General features: G+C 35.0%; 1 protein-coding gene across 2 annotated transcripts in view; it reads left to right on the forward strand.

Annotated features, from left to right (window-relative positions):
* Positions 1 to 15,380, forward strand: part of LOC136038846 (uncharacterized) — a 75,225-nt gene that overhangs the window by 4,369 nt on the left and 55,476 nt on the right. Inside the window, exon 1 of one of the 2 annotated variants that reach the window (XM_065722274.1) lies at positions 12,672 to 12,780. The exons of the other annotated variant lie outside the window; for it this stretch is intronic. The gene's annotated coding sequence lies outside the window, so the exon portion shown is untranslated. Of the gene's footprint in view, positions 1 to 12,671; positions 12,781 to 15,380 lie in introns of those variants that run through there. 2 annotated transcript variants of the gene reach the window in all.

Genomic DNA, 15,380 nt, shown 5'->3' on the forward strand with positions numbered 1-15,380 from the left:
GGCACTTCCAGGTAAGCTAGGACGATGAAATTCGGCAAGCGTATTAGGGACCGGACTAGATAAAATTCGAAATAGTCATTTTCCCGATTTGATCATCTGGGGGAGAGTGGGGGGCCGGTTAATTCGGAAAAAATAGAAAAATGAAGTATTTTTAACTTACGAACGGTTGATCAGATCTTAATGAAACTTGATGTTTGGAAGGATATCGTGTCTCAGAGCTGTTATTTTAAATCCCGACCGGATCTGGTGACATTTGGGGGGGGGACCTAAAATCTTGGAAAGCACTGAGAGTGGAGGGATCGGGATGAAACTTGGTGGGGAAAATAAGCACAAGTCCTAGATACATGATGTGACATAACCGGAACGGATCCGCTCTCTTTGGGGTAGTTGGGGGGGGGGGGGTTTAACTTACGAACGGATGATTGGATCTCAATGAAATTTGATATTTAGAAGGATATCGTGTCTCATAGCTCTTATTTTAAATACCGACCGGGTCTGGTGACATTGGGGGGGGGGGGGACCTAAAATCATGGAAAACGCTTAGATTGGAGGGATTGGGATGAAACTTGGTGGGAAAAATAAGCAGAAGTCTTAGATACGTGATTGACATAATTGGAACGAATCCGCTCTATTGGGGGGGGGGTTAATTCTGACAAATTAGAAAAAATGACGTATTTTTAACTTACGAAGGAGTGATCGGATCTTCATGAAACTTCATATTTAGAAGGATCTCGTAACTAAGATCTCTTATTTTAAATCTCAACTGGATCCAGCGTCATTGGGGGGGGGGGGCCGGAAATCTTAGAAAATACTTAAAGGGGACAGATCAGGATGAAACTAGACTGGAAGAATAAAAACCTGTCTAAGATACGTGACTGACATAACTGGATCGGATCTACTCTCTTTGGTGGAGTTGGGGGGGGGGGGGGTAATTCGGAAAAATTAGGTATTTGTAACTTACGAACGGGTGACCAGATCTTAATGAAATTTGATATTTGGAAGGATCTTGTGCTTTAAAGCTCTAATTTTAAATTCCGACCAGATCATGTTACATTGGGGGGAGTTGGAGGGGGAAACCGGAATTCTTGGAAAACGTGAAAATTGGGGTTTTTTTTATCTTACGAATATGTGATCGGATCTTAATGAAACTTGATATATATATAGAAAAATCTTATGTCTCAGATGCTCCATTTTCAGCTCAAATTGGATAAGGGGACATAGGGGTTTGAAGGAGGGAAACACAAATATCGGAAAACGCTTAGAGTGGAGAGATCGGGATGAAACTTGATGGGAAGAATAAGCACAAGTTCTAGATACATGATTGACATAATTGAAACGGATCCGTTCTCTTTGGAGGGGCTGGGGTGTGTGTGTGTTAATTTGGAAAAATTAGAAAAATTGAGGTATTTTTAACTTAAGAACGGGTGACTGGATCTTAATGAAATTTTATATTTAGAAGGAATTCATGCCTCAGAGCTCTTATTTCAAATCCAAGTAGATCTGTTGACATTGGGGGGATTTGGAGGGGGAAATCGGAAATCTTGGAAAACACTTAGAGTGGAGGGATTGGGATGAAGCTTGGTGGATAGAATAAGCAAATGTCCTTGATACGTGATTGACGTAACCGTACTGGATTCGCTCTCTTTGGGGGAGTTGGGGGAGGGGTTCAGTGATTTGGCGAGTTTGGTTTTTCTGGACGTGCTAGGACGATGAAAATTGGTAGGCGTTTCAGGGAGCTTCACAAATTGACTTGATAAATTCGTTTTCCCGGATTCGACCATCTAGGGGGCTAAAGGGAGAGGAAAAGTTAGAAAAAATGAGGTATTTATAACTTACGAGTGGGTGATCGGATCTTAATGAATTTTGAAATTTAGAAGAACATCGTGACTCAGAGCTCTTATTTTAAATCCTGACCGGCATTAAGCTTCTGATTTTCCTTTTAAATCAATCTATTGATTCTTAGAATTTTTTTAGAGCTCATACCATATGAGCTCTTGGCTCTTAGCTCTTCTTGCATCGTCACAAGTGCCTTATGAGCTCTTAGCTCTTGTTTTTAAACATAGATACAAGGAGGATGGCACATTTTCAAACTCGATGAATCAATTTTCCCTTTCAATTGGTATCCCTGACAATTTTTAATTAATTTAAGGTTTCTAACACAATGATACCAAGAATTGTTTGGATTTTATAATAGTTAATAATTCGTATTTGCTGAAGTATTAATAATCCAAGTTTAACAGTAAGTTTTTCGAATATTTTCACATTCTAAATGTTGAAATATGTCACTATATAATGCTACACAATCTGTGTGTACATATCCTGTATGTATACTTTGACTTATACTTTGACTTATACTTATACTTTTGATGTATACTTTGACTTATACTTATATATTTGACTTTATACTTATACTTTGACTTATCCTGTATCCTTACTTTGTCAGCATTATTCCGCTGCCTATGATTTTTGTTTCGGCTTTATATGGCCTAGAGATATCAATGCTATTTAATAACATAAATTGACAAACCCACAAACAAATAAATTTAATAAAAAATCCTAAATAATATTTCAATAAATCACACATATTAAAAGTTGAGATCAACAAATTAAATCTTACAGAGTAAAATCCAGTCAAAATTAGGAGTCAATGGACTATTAAAATAGAGCTTGGTTCAATTATGAGATTGAGCGTCCTGTAACGGGTGTGGGGGTTGGGGAAAGTGACTTACCCGACTGCTTGTTTACTCTATACTACTGTCTTTTGAAGCCGCTCATTGCTAAAAGCCAGGCACCAGAACTTATATTTATTACCGTTTAATACGTGTTTATTGTTTATAATGCATTCTGTAATGTTTTTAAACTCACCGAGTAGTGTGTTTCTTAAATAGTTACTTTTCGTCACCATTGCTTAAATAGCACCTGCTTGAATAACACCCCGAGTCCCCTCCCCCAATAAATACTCTAGCTACGCCCTTGCACATAAGGCCTTATCCTTATGCGTGAATAAAGGGTTTGAGACCCCATCCTCGTGAAATTTTTGTCAGACATATCAATATAATTGTTATGTAAAAACATTACAAAAAGCATGTAAGCATTTTTTCATGCGGTTTTAAATTTTTTTGTGTATCCCTCCCCCTCGAAACCCCCCAAGCCAGATCTGATTAATAATCAGAGTTAATACAATGCTACTCTTCAAACTTTCTCCAAACAGCGGCAAAATCCAGGTGAAATAATTGAAACATGCTCTCTTGTCTCTAGATCTGGTTATTATTTTGTGTAAACATTCATCCTGTGATCTGAGTTTTCTCCCTTAGAGATCATGGATCTGGAGAAGTATGTTTGATCTGCTTGCAAATGTTTCGACAGAATAACTTTTGGGAGGGATCTACATACTATTTTTCATGGGAGGGGGGTGTGTAGGTTCGAAAAGGGAAAATATTAACCATAATACAGACAAAACCATGCTAATATTGAGACTCATGGATATGGAATAAACCGACCCCCCATCCTTCCTCCCATGCTCCCCTCCAGTGTTGTCAGCTCATGCAGATGTGGTACTAAAATGACAATTTGGGATGCGCCAAGGACTGAAGAAGAGGCATTTAGACTTTTCTAGCATACAATGACCTAACCTAATCACATCATTTTAAGTCATACCTAGAAGAGTGAATGTGACGTGTGGCAGCAACGGCAGAAGGCAGAGCTCATTTAAACGCGATTCTTAGTGATATTTCTGGGTTCTGGGGGCATATTTCTAAGTTGTAGTTTTCATAGTGTTGTTGATAAAATATAATATTTTCATCATATTTTGTTTTATTTCATTAGCATTAATCAAACCTTACTTCTCGAATCTAGACAGAACTTATGTGGTGGCCAATAGACATTAACCTTGTTTTTTAGTAGTCTTTTAATTGAGATTTAAATTTAATTTAAATTTTTCGTTAACATTCTAATTTAGAAATTATAAAAATTTAACTTTAATATGAAAATCAATATTTAATGTAAAATCTTAATAATTTCCTTTTGATTTCAGATTAACTTTTTTTTCATAATCTTGATTAACAAAATTAAGTAAATATTTCTCAGTTCTTCTGTTTCAGCATTAGAAAACGAAGAAAGGGTGTATTGTTCTACGTAGCGTGCATAATTACATAAAAACAAGAACTTTTCATTATGAAACATCGATGCGCACGATTGATTGCAGCTAGACGCACTTCATTACGTCAACTTAATTTAAGAGGTGTTGAACCATGCTTAACATAACTCACAGTCATACTCGTGGGTTTAGTTTGTCAGCAACGGTATTGCGTTATATGATTAATTGCAGTTTTTCTGCAAGCTTTCCCCGTCTAACACCGCATACTAATAGGCTTGGGTGCCCACAACAGCCAACCCAACAACCCAGAGGGGGGCTTAACATAACTCATAGTCATACTCCTGGGTTTAGTTTGTCAGCAACGGTATTGCGTTATATGATTAATTGCAGTTTTTTTGCAAGCTTTCCCCGTCTAACACCGCATACTGATAGGCTTGGGTGCCCACAACAGCCAACCCAACAACCCAGAGGGGGGGGGGAATGCCGTGTATAGTAAGAGGAGATAAGATTTATTTTTGAAATATTTATTTCGCAAGCATAAATGGGTCAAGTTCACATTTTCGTGTCAATAAACACGCTAAAAAATATATATTTTTTCATTTAAATTTAGGAATATGTTTTTTTTTAATCCAACAGAAAGATCACTTAGGAATAAGTGATATAGGGCTAGTCAGAAAGAAAAAAAACATATCAAAATGTCAAGGAGGTTAAAAAAACTTAAAAAATGTCATAAACAATTAAGAATCCAAGGATTAGAAGGGAATGAATAAAATAAAAATGTAAGTACAAAATTTACTCTCGTGACTAAAAAGTACAAAATAAAATAAAAAAGAGAGAAAGAATACAAAAGTAGAGCTCAAAATTTGCATATATAAAAATTAAACAACTTGAAGGTAAAATGAGAGCGGGGGCAGAGGATTCACTTAAAATATCAACTATGTATGGGACGAAAATTCTTCTGTTAATTCCAGTGAAGAATTTCTTTGGTGTAAGCCGGGGGTTGTTTGTTGAAGGGGAGTGAGGGAGGCGAGGCTGTAGGAGGAAAATTGACTAGGGAAAAGGGAATTTTTTTAGGTATTATGGAGGGTATAGTTCTAAAAAGACACAAGACATCCCATGTTTTAGAACATTTCAAGAATTTCTCAAAACTTTAAGAGGCTCAATTTTCTTTTGCCCAATAACAGGTTCGCAGGCAGGACTTTGTTCCGGTGTGAGGAGGCAATAACAAAAAATAAAGTTATTTGTTAATACCAGGAAGAAGTGCCAGAAATTTTGGACAAATTTATAATTTTTGGGCGGGACCGGGTCCCCTTCCCTGTGTACGGGGCTATATGACGGCATTACTCTAGTAAGCAGGCTGTATAAGTTAAAGGTGCAGGGCTCAAATTTAGCTAACATAGAAATATTTACACATTATAAAAACCGATTAATTTTTCTTCTCAAAGAAGCAAAAGTAAATCATTATAAAAATCAGTTCTGTAAGTGTGATTCACCCTAGGGGACATGAAAAAAACAAAAACAAAGATAGTATAAGCTAATATAATATAAGATAGTATATAGTATAAAAAATAGCATAAAAACAAAACAGATATAGTATAAGCTAATAATATATAAGATAAGATAGTATAAGCTAAGATGGTATAAGATAGTGTATTCCATCCCAAATTACAAATCATAAAGGTTTTTAGATGCTTACTGTGACAGGGAACGGCAGAAGCATTTGAAATAGGCGCAGCATTGCCAGCACGGTACAATTATACTGTTTTTGCTACAACTTAAAGGTCCTGGTACAATGCGGCGAAAGTACATTTCATTTGAGCACATTCTCAAGCCACCTCTTACGGATATAGGCTCTAAGCGAAAAAAAATTCCAGTTTCAATTTAGGAATTTTTTTTTTTTTTAATCCAACATAAAGTTCGCTTTTTGTATGGATTCAAAATTTTGATTGAAAATCAACATTGTCAATTATCAAGCAGGTTTACTACCAGGGAAAAAAATCCCTATAATCTTGAAAAAACCCCACTTAATCAGTAAAAAAAAATGTTAAAATTATGACATAGATGCCTTACCAAACAGTATGCTTTTGGATTTTGAAATCGCTGGTTTTGTTACTTTTCAGGCTTTTATCACTATTATTTTTTTTTCTCCTAGTATGTTTAACAGAGGGGCAGCAATCAGAAGTGGGTGCAATTACCAGCCTATATTTTGAAAAGTACTTTTGTTTTGGTGTTTTATTGTTTTCTAAGGTCCCTGGTGTTAGAGAACTACTTTTTATCTATATTTGTAAAAATAAATGAAAAAGAAATAAAAAGTAATGTATCTTTGCCCCCACCCCCTATGCATTTTCATGGATTGCATATTCGTCTATTCCCCTGGTCTGTGAACTTTGGCTAGTGGTAAGAAACCTAAGCTCTAAGGACGTTCGGTTTTTGATACCCGTATAGGAGTTTTATCCCAAGTGATAAAAAAGGAGGTAACCCCTCTGGCTCATCCTTAATCCCAAAAATTGTGATTTTCCCCAAACTTCTGGATATTCTTATCAAATTATCAATTTCTCATTACTGCCCCCCTACAATAAAAAAAAAACCTGCGTGCGTGCCTGGTTTCACCTTTAAATAACTGGTCTTGCTAGCCCCTTGTTCTGGATCAGTCGAGAATAGCTTTAGTCCCACCAAAAGAGCATGGGAATCTTAAAAAAAATTGGATGTTTGGGAATTTAAGACCAGTATTGTTATCTTTTTTCTCGTAGTATGTTCAACGGAAGGGAAGCAATGGGAAGTGGGTGCAATAACCAGCCCATATTTTGATTAGTACTTCTATTTTGGTGTTTTATTGCCTTCTAAGGGCGATTTTTCCCTGGAGTTGGAAAGCTACTTTTTCTATATTTATTTTATATATATATATATATATATATATATATATGTATATATATATATATATATATATATATATATATATATATATATATATATATATATATATATATATATATATATATATATATATATATATATATATATATATATATATATATATATATATTACTTTTTCTATATTTATAAAAAGAAATGAAAAAGGAATAAAAAAGTAATGGATCTTTGCCCCCCCCCCCTATGCATTGGCATATTTGTTTTATTCCCCTTATCTATGAACTTTGGCTAGTGGTAAATAACCTAAGCTCTAAGGACGTTCTGTTTTCGACAGCCATATAGGAGTTTAACCAAAGTGAGCTAAAAGGAGGTAACCCCTCTGGCTCACCCTTAATCTCAGAAATTGAGAATTTTCCCAAACTTATGGAAATTTCTTATCAAGTTATCAATTTCTCATTACTACCCCCCCCCCTCAATAAAAACAACCTGCGTGCGTGCCTCGTTTCACATTTAAACAACTGGTCTTGCTACCACGTTGTTCTGGATCAGTCAAAAATAGCTTTAGTTCCACTAAAAGAGCATGGGAATCTTAGAAGAAACCGAATCTTTGTCAATTTAAAATGGGGAAATAGGGATAAAAACAACTATTTGCACCAGCGTCAGCGTCTAACTAAATGCACCTAGCATTTAGTTAGTGCAACTAAATGCACCAGCATTCCAGCGTCTAGCAGCACCGCAAGGAAGAAAAATGTAAAGAAAATTGAATAACGGATAAAATTAACCTGGAATATTATAGGGTTGTAGTAAAAATTTTTCTGCAAGCAATAATTAATCTAGTTTTTTTTTGTTTTCAAGAAAAATTTTAGGTAAAAATTCAATCTACAGGAAATAGCCCTGGGATAAATCGGGAGAATCTTTTTCCTGATTTATCAGCATGTCATTCAGTCTTGTGAAGTCTAAGCTGGTAAGCCTACTGGTGACACAATTCTGCAATGTTTACCAATCAATCCTACGCTGTAAAACACCTAAAAAAATCATTACAAAGCAGTTTTGGGCCGAACTAAATCGCCAGGCACTTTTGTGATTGATCCTTTTGACAATGGTGCCTATTTCTATTCTTAGAAGTGTCTCATAACTACGATTGTGATCTTTGTGAGACATACTGTTCATCAGAACATGCAGCAAACCTCCGCTCTCCACATATGGAGCAACTGTAAGGACCACTCTTCATCCTAACGCTTCCCAAATATGTTCTTCTTAGGTGCATAATATGATACAGGAACTTTAAATTATACTGGTTTCTCCAGCGTAAACAATGCTTACTTGCGTAAGTATTATCCAACTTCATGGACATTCCCCGACTTTTTTCATTTATCCTTTCGACTTTGGTTCTATTTCTACTTTTAGAAGTGTCTCATAACTAAGGTTGTGCTCTTTGTGTGACATCCTACTCATCAGAACATGCAGCAAACCTCCGCTCTCCACACATGGGGCAACTCAAAGGCCGAATCTTCATCCTAACCCTCCCCAAATATGTTCTTCTTACGTACATAATATGATATATGAAATTGAACATATAACGGTATCCAAGTTAGGCAGCAATTCTGCTTAGTATAAAAACAAAAGCACTATTTAAACTCCAACAGATAACACCATACATATTCAATCAATAGCTCGAAATCTCAAAGGACTACAATTCACCCGTTCAACGAACATCTCTAAGTGACAGGAATAAAAAGTGAAATTTCCTTTTAAACTGGATTTGATAAGTGTTAATATATTAATGAATATTATTCTCAATGAACAAATTTGGGAAGTCCCCTCAACGCGGCTGTTTATATAAAAATGGTGTAAAGTGACATTTTCCAAAATGTTCAGGAGAAGCAAAGCTTTGTTTGGAAAATACACTTTCGAGCTCCAGCCGCATCTTTCTGGCCATCTCGTGGGGGGCCTTATGTGGCAATCTTCGTAACTGATGAAGAGCCGTGCACTTAACGCTATTTGCTCTGCAAAAACTGATTAAAATTTGGTTATTACGCGTTTTGAGTGGATTATAAAATCGAACATATCTCGAAAACGAAACGAGATACGTGAATTTTGATTAAAGCAGTTGATCAGGCATACCCGATTTTAGTAGAATACATCTAAATGATATCGTTTTTGACTGATGTGTCACATAACGCCTTTCGCATTTTCATAGTCAAAGGGTAGGTGCTTTTTAAGGGGAAAGGATGGAGTTAGAAAATTCAAAAGAGCTTACCCTGGTATATTTCTGGATCGCAATTCGTTTCAGAAAGCTGCTTTTACCTAACTCAACTACTTTCCTAGATTTTGATTTTTTTTTGTATTTTCCTTGAAAAAATTATAAAAATGTACCCCACCCCCTCTCTAGATTTTGAAAAGCACATTTTTTACGTATCTTCAACAAACAGAAATTGAAGAAAAAACCCTTGCCCTACCCTGTATTTTCGTGAAGTGGCACCTCTAGTTAGCTATGTTGTTTTCTGACTTGTCAAACAGTTCTTATTAATGAACTGTAAGTAAGGGGCCACCCGGCTCGATAGTAACCGAAACCCGAGAAGACGGAATTTTGATACAAATAGATCCATCAAAAGAACTGGATTCTTATGCTGATTTTTGAAATACAAGTTTCATCAAGTTTAGTCTTACCCATCAAAACTTACTAGTCTGAGAAAATTTGTCTTATTTTCGAAAAAAAGGAGGAAACATCCTCTAAAAGTCATAGAATCTTAACGAAAATCACACCATCGGATTCAGCGTATTAGAAAATCCTGCTGTAGAGGTTTCAAGCTCCTATCTACAAAAATGTGGAATTTTGTATTTTTTACCAGAAGAAAGATCACGGATGTGTGTTTATTTGTTTTTTTTTCCTGGGGATGATCGTATAGAGCCAGTGGTCCTAGAATCTCACGAGAGGACTTATTCGAACGGAATTAAAAGTTCTAGTGTTTTTTTTTAAGTGGCTGAAAATTGAAGGGTGACTAGGCCCCCTCCCACGCTCATTTTTTCCCAAAGTCACTGGATCAAAATTTTGAGATAACCATTTTGTTCGACATATTCGAAAAATTTAATAACTCTGTCTTTAAGGACGACTTAATCCCTCACAGTTCCCGGGGGAAGGACTGCAAATTATGAACTTTGCCCATTGCCTACATACAGTATTTGTTATTTCGAATTATACAGACATTCTCACGGGGGTGTTTCTGGTGGGGACGGGGGTCGGAAGGAGAGGGTTACGTGGGAGGATCTTTCCATGGAGGAATCCTTATGGGGGAAAAGAATTTACATGAAGGGGCGCTGGATTCCCCAGCAATATTTAAAAAACATTCAGAAATTAAATAAAAAAGAGCAAGTTTTTTCAGCTGAAAGTAAGGAGCAACATTAAAACTTAAGAAAATGAACAGAAAATCTTCCGTATATGAGGGGGATCGCCCCCTCATCAATATCTCGCTCTTTACGCAATGGTATTTTTAGTAATTTCAAAAGAGCTATTTATTCTGATTAAAATGCATTTAGGATTAGTGGGGAATTCTTAAAGAATTGGTACAAAATTTGAACTTTAGCTTAAAGTGCGAGGTATTAACGAGGGGGTGAACCCCCTCATATTACGTATATGAGGGAGTTTCTTAGCCTCGTCAGTACCTCGCTCTTTACGCTAAAGTTAGAATTTTGTTAATTAATGGTCGTAATAAACAATAATTTGTTTGTGTTATTTTGAGGCCAATCTTAGCATTTAATATTATCTTAAGCAGCTTCTTAACTATGATTTTTGTATGAGGATAAACCAAAGATATTGTATGTTTTCGGCTTGTGGTTGTTATTAAATAAAAAAAAAGTTTTTTCCAGCTGAAACTAAGGAACAACATTAAAACTTAAAACGAACAGAAATTATTACTTATATTAGGGGGCTGGTCCCTTCTCAGTACCTCACTCTTTACGCTAGTGTTTGAAATTTTGTTCCAATTATTTAAGACTGACTCCTGACACACAACTTTAATTAAATAGTAACCTTTTTAAAAATTCAGAAACATTTTAGCGAAAAGAGTGGGGTACTGAGGAGGGGATAACTCCTTTACATACGTAATAACAACCAAAAGAAAAATATGATAAAATTGCTGTTCAAACAGTTCGTGGAAGCGAATTGTAAGTAAGGATTGATCCAGCTCAATAGTAACCAAAACTCTAAGAAACGGTTCAAAAAAAAAGAATTTTAATGCCAATAGGTATATTAAGAGAATCGGCTTTTATGCTTATTTCAAATATGTAAATTTCATTAAGTTTAGTCTTACCCATCAAAGGTTGCAAGCATAAAAAAAATTACCGAATTTTCAAGAAAACAGGGAAGCTCCCAGTAAAAGTCAAGTTATCTAACTGAAAATTACACCATCATATTCAGTGTATCAGAGAACCCTACTGAATAGGTCTCAAGCTCCTATTTTAAGACGAACAGAAATTATTCCGTATATGAAAGGGGCTATTCCCTCTTCAACGCCTTGCTTTTTACGCTAAAGCTTGACTCTCTCTCACAGCTCCATTTTTTAAAACGATAAAAACTTTAGCGTGAAGAGCGACGCGTTGAGGAGGGACAGCCCCTTTCATATACGGAATAATTTCTGTGTGTTTTAAGTTTTAGTGTCGCTCCTTACATTCAGTAGAAAAAAAACTTGTTTTTTATTTAATCTAGAACAAAATTAAAGCCAATTGCTATAATAAATTTAAAGAAATAGATGTCATTTTATCAAGGCTCTATCCGGGGGGGGGGCTACTCGTAAAAACCTAGCAAACGTATAGTTTACTAGGCTGTTATAAAGAGAAGACCAGCTAATGGTGGTTCTGGCTTCTCTTGCGCCTAGGGAAAGTGATTACCCCCTCCCCTGTCTCCCAAAAATTTCCGGTCAAATTTTAACAAAATGTTGATTTGTTAACGAAATTGTACACAATTTACCAATTAATTAATAATTTTTTTTAATTTTTTCCATTTGATTATCATTATTTAATTGTTTTTCATTTCTTAATTTACTTTAATTTTATAAATGAAATAATAATTTATCAAACTTCCATTTATCACCTACGCTCTCTACTTTATTTTTTAAATAAAAATAACTTTTGAAATATTGAAATGATTGTAGCCGTTAGATTATTTATTTGAAATTTTGACTATTTATTTGAAAAGGGCAAGTGCCCCCGCAAAATCGCCTGTTGGACCAACAGGATAATATAGATCTGGAGGGATGAAGTCTTGATTATCCTCCCTCGGAATGCAGCTCAGCAAATTGTTTTTGGCAATTGTTTCAGAAGTTTGAAAGTGTCAGATACAGCCTTTTGGCGTAAGAGCTACGCTACCACATGAACAAACAACAATACTCAATTAGTTCTGCTTACAATTCAGATAAAAGCATTATTTCAATTCAGTAAATAATGTCAAACATAATTAATAATTAATTGGAAATCTAAAAGAAGTTTAAATCCACCATTTCGACGAACATCTCAGCGTGAGACAAATAAAGTTTATAGTGAAAAGTGAAAAGTTTATACTGCCTAAAAAGTCCCCCAGTGATCTTAGCAACTGTCAATTTTATCAATTCAGCTTAAAACACATATCTAGATTAAAACGAGTTTAAATGCTTAAGTGGTATTGGCTGATACAAAAAAAGCTTTTGCTGAAGTTGACCTAGTATTAATACAATGAAAGCAGTCTGGGTTTAAAGTTCGTCATAGTAACTTACTTGAAATTGATACTATTAATGCAGTCAATGGATATGGCATACTGACTTCTTCCTGCGAATTTAGAGGTCAGTAGGGACGCAATTACAGTTTGAGTATGAAAGTACTCTTTACATATCTTGTCACTAGGAAGGTACCCTGTGACGAGATATGTATGGTACGTTTTATATACCCAGACCGAGGACTACCTTCGTAATATGTGATTATTTTGAACACTTTTAAATTAAGGTACGAAACTCTAAAATATGCCTTTTGTTACTCCGAATTTAAAAGCTCTGGCTAACAATACAGTCCAGAAGAACAGCTCCTATCACATCTTTTATCAGATACAATTTCTACTGAAGCGGTTCTCTTTCTGTCAAATAATTCGGCACTTTGTTTCTTTTTTACAGACAATAACTTTTTTCCAGTTTTTTTTAAAATAAGAGAATAAGCTTTAAGTCTTTCCAAGTTCGAACTCTTTAGCTTTCTGATTTATTCCGAACTTCAAAGACATATTTTTCGAAAGCAACACTTCCAAAAAATTCCATCAAATCCAAAACAACCGGAAAAAAAGTATCAGAAATCATGGCTTTAAGTGCAAATATAGATTTTTAGGAATGAAAAGTGTATAAATATGGGACTGAGAATTTGGGTTCTGGAACGTTTAATTTAATTCTGTTACTGTATTTGCTTGTAATTGAATGGTATATTGTTCGTGATTTAACTGGTGTTGATAGAACTAAAAAGTAGTAAGACTTTTTATAAAAGTTGTTTTTAAATCACAAAGGATATTGAAAATTAGTGTGATTCTTTGAATTGAGTTATTTGAAAACTTGAACAACCATGTATATCTTAAAAATCAGGGAAATTTAGGAATTCAATAAACCCATTGCACGCAGTTCAGTAATTTTTTATAGTAGACCTACAAATAAAAAAAATATTTTGGTGAAAATTCAGCAAAAAATAAGCCAAAAAATTTTAGGACCAAGCATCTTCAGAACGCGTAGCTTTCCTTTGAAGCCGTAGTTGTCATTGGGAATCGATAGACTGTTAATGTTTGAAGTTTGACGGACGAAGACCATTGTCAAATTTAACAATATAGTTTGCTTTATTTATTTTCACGGTTTAACGTGGCAACGCTGGGAAAAATGTGGCACTCCCCTAATAATTTCATAATTTTAAAACAATCAAAAGAAAATATTTAAAAATTCGTGGTTTTTTAGGTATGAATAGATCTAAGATTGGTTAAGATGGGACGAATGTTTTTATTTTTATGTACGTGGTAATTTAAATTTAAATTTCAATGGCGAACACTGTTTTTGTGGAAGCTCTTTTGATACATTTCTGCGAATCACCGTACCAAATTTTGTAAGTTAGTAATTCTTTTTCCGTAAGCTAAAAATAATTGTTAATAACACAACTGGGACGAAAGACATTTCTTAGACTGGAGTATTGTTGTATTCGGGGCTGTTCCGTCTTTATACTATTTAACCCATAAGCTGCCGAAATTTACTATGCTTCAACCTTATAATCTCCAATAATTTGCTCCGTTTTTCTTACTATTTTCGTTTAGAAATCTCTTTCTAAGAAATTTTACATTTTTAATATTTTATTTTAGACATTAGGTACCAAATAGTTCATGGTAACGAACTGTAAGTAAGGAATGTTGCGGCTCAATAGTAATCGAAACTCTAAGAAAGAGAGTCTTGATAATAATAGATACACCGAAAGAATCAAATTTTAATGCTTATTCAAAACATGCAAAACTCATCAAATATAATGCTACCCATCAAAAATTACGAGCCTGAGATAATTTGCCAAATTTATGAAAAAGAGGGGGAATAGAAAAGATCAAGCGATCTTAATGAAAATATCAGATTCAGCATACCAGAGAAACCTACTGTAGAGGTTTCAAACTCCTATGTGTACAAATATGGAATTTTACTTTTTTGCTGGAAGAAAGATCACGGATGCGTGTCTGTTTTTTCCCCCATGGGTGATGCATAGAACTAATGATCGTAGAAGACATGGAGAAGGCTCATTTGATCGGAAATTGAAAATTTTAGTGTCATTTTAAGTGTCCAAAAATATTGGAGGGAGCTAGCCCCGTCACTCGCTACATTTTTTCCCAAAGCCAGAGAGATAATTATTTTTTCAGCATAGTCAAAAAATGTTTATTATCCTCTTTGAGGATAACTTGAACTCAAAAGTCCCTGGGGGAAGAGCTACAAACTCTGAACTTTGCCCATTGTTTACATATGGTATTCGTAATTGGGAAGTATACAGTTTTCAAGGGGAATTGTATGGTGGAGGGATGGGTAAGTTGGAGGATCTTCCAAAGGAGGAACTTCTTGTAGGGATGGGAATTTTTCATGGAGGGGCAGCCGGGTTTCCCAATACTGTTTAAAAAACGATCAGGAGTTTAATAAAAAAAAAAACATGTTTTTAAGGAGTAACATTAATACTTAAAAGGAAAAGAAACTATGACGTATATGAAGGGGGTCTTCCTCTCCTCAATACCTTGTTCTTTATGCTAAAGTGTTCTTTTATAAATTTTAAAAAAGCTTATTATTTTAATTAAACGACCTTTGTGATCCAGGAATCATTCTTAAATATCTGAAACAAAAAATCGAATTTTAGTATAAAGAGCGAGGTATTGAGGAGAGGGTGACCCCCCCCCAATATA

Source organism: Artemia franciscana, chromosome 18, assembly GCF_032884065.1.
Source record: "Artemia franciscana chromosome 18, ASM3288406v1, whole genome shotgun sequence".
In the NCBI taxonomy this organism is placed as follows: Eukaryota; Metazoa; Arthropoda; class Branchiopoda; order Anostraca; family Artemiidae; genus Artemia; species Artemia franciscana.